Below are 5,871 nucleotides of genomic sequence, written 5' to 3'. Positions count from 1 at the left end.
CTAATACTCTCATTTACATTTGAAACATAAATTTTTACTTTAAATTAGGATATTATTATAAGACATTATATATATATAATATATACAGAGTATTCTTTTAGTGTAAGTTCTTTTTTAAATAATATACCACTCAAATAGCTAATAATTAAACTGTCAACTAGCACCATCTTACTTACTTATCAACTACTAATTGAAAAATGCTAGTACAAAGTATAAGTATTAGCACCGAAGAGTTGAAAGTCTGATGGCGTCAGGTCTGGAGAATACGGAGGGTGCGAAGGGATGTCCCATTGATGTTATTTCAAAGTGACTTTTGCTGGTTTTCCAGTGTGAGGCGGCGCATTGTAGGTTACCAAAATTACTTTTTCATGTCTTCTAACCCATTCCGGATGGATACTTGATAACATGAGGTTCGTTTATCCTCTAACGACATTTATTGACTTTTCAAATTGGGAGGAAGATTCAAAATTCTCAAACCTTTTTCTGACTGAGCTAACAAAGCTATCGTTCTTTAAAATGAGGGACATAATTAACTTCATAAATTACGAATAATCCTCTCTGAATTTACGAATAATTAAATACAAGAATTATTTCCAAGACCACTCACAATGGGTATTTAGCAATACTCGAAACAGCTGTATGTCCAGCCAAAAAATTAATTAATTAAAATAATATAAAATGAATTTTTGTTGTTGTAGTTCACTAGTGTTCTAAAAACTTCTTAATAAATTAGTCAGATTGTTTCCCTTTCACTTGAATGGGAGAATTGTGCCTTCTTAATGGAAACCATTTCATGCCCTGGTATTTGGAAATACTACCTTTAAGAGCGTTCTTCAGATCTACCATACGTGATCTGATCCGTACTATTACAACGTTGTGGCAGTATTTAGTGCATAAGACTGCCACACCAACAACCACAATTAGTTATTTGTTAGCAATAGTGTTGTGCATGAATGTGCATGAACCGAAGTTCAAGAGTTCATAAGTTCATATATTTGGGTCAATTCTGGACGTCTTTCGATCAATACTTCCTTTAAATTAAACATTTGTTAGCAATTGTGTTGTGTATGAATGGTTTCGACGGACTTTAGGAGTTCATAATACATAAGGCCAGTCTGATCCCTCCAAACATAAAGCATGGCCTTCTTAGCGAAGCGATTCGGCTTAGATCGCCTCTACTTCGGATTTTCAAAATAAATCCATATCTGTCACCCATTACAATTGGATACATCAAACATTATTTTTCGTGGCGTTTCGTGATTTCGTAATTTTTTATTCCATGTTCATTCAAACTGTATGGGATCCATTTACTCAGTTCATTGATCTTCCCCATTGCTCGTAAACGTCTACTGATAGTTTCTTGTAATACAGTTAATGATTTTGCCAATTTCTGTTGAATTGAATATCGTTCCATATTAACAACTAAGATACAGAACTTGTATATTAATGCTTTTCTATAGCAGTTTTTAATATTAAAAGTTTATATATAACACACAAAAGAGTTGTAAAAGTGTAACATAACTGTCTTAAAATGTTAATATAAACAATTCAATTTAGTGTGAAAATAATAGCTTGTTCATTTGTCATACACTATATATACTCCTATAATGGAAAGCACTACTAAAAGATTATATTCCAATGTTTCTGTAAGTTTCAAAATCAACTACTAGCTGAATTACTTTAGTTGTTCTTGATACATTATTGAAGGCGAATAATGTATAGTGAAGGAAATATTAACCACGAGTATGCTGTTTGATCACTAAATATACAAACTTAAATATGAAAGGATATCAATTTTGATTTTGATAAGCCCATGACCATGGTACCACATGTGGCAACCGTGCGCATGACACCAAATAACCTGACCCTTCGATATTACCCATAACAATTTAGATACAAAACTAGCACATTAATGCTTCTGTGTAGCTTTTTTCTTAATACAATAAGTATATATATATGATATGCGAATAGTGTGGCATAACTGCCTTAATATGTTAATACAAACAATTGAATTTAGTGTGAAAATAATAGCTTGTTCTCTTGTCATACACTATATATACTCTTATAATGGAAAGCACTACTGAGAAATTTTATTCTAATATTTCTGTAAGTTTAAAAGTCAACTACTAGCTGAATTACTTTTGTTGTTCTTGACACATAATGGAAAGCGAATAATGTATAGTTACCGTTCGGAAGGTAATATTAACTACGAATAAGCTTTTGATTGGTCACTAAATATACAAACTTAAATATACAAGGATATCAGTTAAATCGTTTTTCTAAATCTCTGTTAACACTAGTGGATACTCCTTAAGTGATTATTTTGGTTTTGTTTTGTAAGAAAAAATCACGTCCTAGGTTTAGATCTCTTAGTTAGGTAACGAATTATAAATAATAGATAGTCATCAAACGAAAAGTTCTTTAGTTCACACCATTATACCCGCAATTCAGTGAATCTCAGCTTATGAGCTATGAGCGCTATGGAACTATGTCTTATTAATAGTGTTTTCCGAATAATAAAGATCGCATAGAAAAGTAATAAGATCTGGTATCTTCAACTGTAAGCAAGTTATATTTTATTCATATTGACCACTCCTCTCATGTATTCAGGTTCTTATTTATATTATCTGACTAAATAAATACTTATTAAATATTCTGGTGAAGTCATATTAGCCTAATCTAAAATTAAAAAACTTATATTAAAAATTAAAGACAACCATAGTTTGAGACTCCGAATAAATAATATCCATTTTCCGATAAAATTTCGATTGCTTTAACTTTGGACTGAAGAACTGTTGAAAAATACTGGAGGACTAGTGATGGAGTTAAATTAAATCTTAGTCCATACATATTAGCGTCTATTTTGCTCTTTATAAGCTTTCCGATATCAGCAAGTCATATACTTGCGATAGGTTACTACATGACGACCCACTTCTTGATTAAATTTCATTTAAAATTATTGTCTTTATATTGCTAATAAGAAAATTTAGTCTTATATAAAAATGATAGTATAGTAGTTTTAAAATATAGATCTCGATTTTACACCAATTTAAATCAGAAGGTGCTGAGTTCACATTATAATTCTATTTATAATAAAGTATGAATAAAATAGTATTATTCTGTTTGAAATAAAGTAAACGAAGTATAAAGAGTTCTAAGACCTCCACTATTCTGTGGTTTACAATACCCCATAAGAAAATGCAATTCCACATCAATGAAAGTAAATAAATACACTAATTGTATCCGAGTAGCTTTAAGCCACCACTGCATTTTTATTGAAGTGGTCAACATCAATTGATCAGGACACATGAACCTGTTATCACTGACCCCCGCGGTAATATATTAACTGATGCTTCCTACAACAAATATGCATTATCTTGAGTATATTTTAACCCCTTTTCGTCAGGTGAATACAATTACTAGAATCACATAAAAATAAATTAATATTTTGAATCCATTGAGTGAAACTCTACCGGAAACACCGTATATAAGTTTAGGACTCCACAATTTAAATTATCGAAAGGCGTTATGCGCTTAAACCTACAAACAGTAAGAAGTAGGATTCAAAAACATCATTATCATTAAAATCTAGTTTCTACTTACGTCACTAAAGCCAACCAGCTCAAACACATCTAACCTAAATGTTTAATACTTAATAATTCTATAAAATGTGACAAAAGAAAATTGCCGAACATAAGAGAGATATTTATGTGCTTCGTAACAGCACGTAAATATATTTCCAAAACCACATGACAAATAGCTTCTAATGACACTAATGGAGTTGGATACATTTCGGTTAGTTTCATCAATAACGTAGAGATATCACCAATAGCATGTAGGTACAGAAAATGTTAGTCCGTATTGTAGATCGCTCTTAACAAACGTGTCGGTATAATGCGCCATTAATCGCGACATTGAAATTCCAAGGAATTTCGCCGGTACCAATGAAATCTATATGTTTGAATAGCTGTAAGAAACACGGCCCTTCTGACGCGATTTTTAAATTCAATTGAGTAGGACGTACTTGCTCAACTGGCTATAAATACCACTATATGGTTTAATAGTAAATGAAATATTTTAATATCTTTCCTTATGTACTGATTTTATAACGAGCATAATATCTGTTATATCGGTTATAGATAATTTAATTCACCAACTTTATATAACAAGCATCATTTTTATATTGCATATTGATTGACAATATATTTTTTTTCAACATAAATTCAAGAACAATATTTTTAATAATACATATATATTCGTACTTGCTACAGATAGCAATATTTTTAATCCAATTTTTGAAAGAGGAATTGGGAATACATTCAAAATCACGATCACTTATAAAACATGATTTATAGAGATTGTTTAAGTAGGGACTTATTTTTGGTGCAATCTAATTTTTGGATTCCACTATTGTGAATTCACAATATAATCAGTAAAATTCATAACCGCAAATAAGATGAATACGTGAGTAGCTGTCAGAACTACGGGTAGGGACTCCGATATTCGCCTTCAAATGCAGGTTTTTTGAACCAATGCAGCAGGTTTTAATCAAATCTTCACTGGGCTGTTAAGTGAATTACAGTAAAATGATTATTTTACTATTTCTCTGATAACAATAATGCTTTCTAAATGAATTTCAAAATACACCTAACACTGCTTACAAAAATATAAGTATTCCTGCAAACTTAACTTATCATACTACTCAAGAATATATAGATTTAAATAACTTTAGTGACCCAATCACCTTACTAACTACATCAGAAATATTAGACAAACTTGATGTATAATTTATTTTTATTAAAACCATCACGATCACTGATGATAATCAATTGGAAAAAACTTAATTCGTTTGATATAATTATACATATATATATATATATATATATCTTATTAAGATAAGAAATAAATTTGACTAATAAATTTGACTAGTTTAGCGATCATAACAATTTTTTTTTATATATATATTTATTACATCTAAACTAGTGTTTCATTAAATTATGTTCTAAAGTTATTAGACTGTATGGGGAAAGTGAGATGTTGGTCTAAACAGAAATATGGGGCGTCTTGAGGTAATAATTGTACCTCTTAACGATTCGTGAAGTTCTAAAAGACTAACACATACGAGATGTACGAATAGAATATAAATAACAAGATTTTGGACATCTAGTGGATCGAAGAACTGGCACCATAGCAGATTTTTTGTTATTAAAATATGTACGGCATTTAAACCTTAACTCATTATAATATTGTATATGCTTGAATATTTAGTTTTTCTGCTAATTCTGAAGTAATTTAATTATATTTCTAATTAAGAAAAAAACTATTTTATTGTGTTAAAAATTAAAAAATTGCTGATTAAGTGAAAATTATTCCAGTATTATATTAATATTAATTTAATATTAATTCTTTAGAATTTATATATTTTGAAAAAAATTTATATAAGATAAACACTATTCCCTGTTATTTACTTATTATTTATTATTTTATTTAAATTATAAAATGATATTTTAAATTTTTTAAAAAAAAACTACAGTGGTTTATAATTTATTCACTAATAAATAAACAACAATTAACATATATTTACTACTTAATAAATTGTAGAAAAATAAATAGATAAAATAGATTTGCTTAATTAGCAATAATAATGATTATAGTTAAACATTTATCTATTTTCAGATATAGATAAAATGCAAGATTTTGATTGGCTGCAACTATGGACAACAACAAAATAGTAGCAAACACCACAATGTGTGCATAGAAAACCAATCACACTATCGCAAATAATTTAAACAAATCTAGGACATCCTCTTTGTGCGCATTCCGCGCACTATAAAATACAAAAACAACCAAAAGTCTATAAAATAAAACATA

The sequence above is a fragment of the Teleopsis dalmanni genome, chromosome 1 (assembly GCF_002237135.1).
Source record: "Teleopsis dalmanni isolate 2A chromosome 1, ASM223713v2, whole genome shotgun sequence".
Classification (NCBI taxonomy): Eukaryota; Metazoa; Arthropoda; class Insecta; order Diptera; family Diopsidae; genus Teleopsis; species Teleopsis dalmanni.
The sequence above is the reverse complement of the archived record's forward strand: the minus strand, read 5'-3'. Positions refer to the sequence as shown.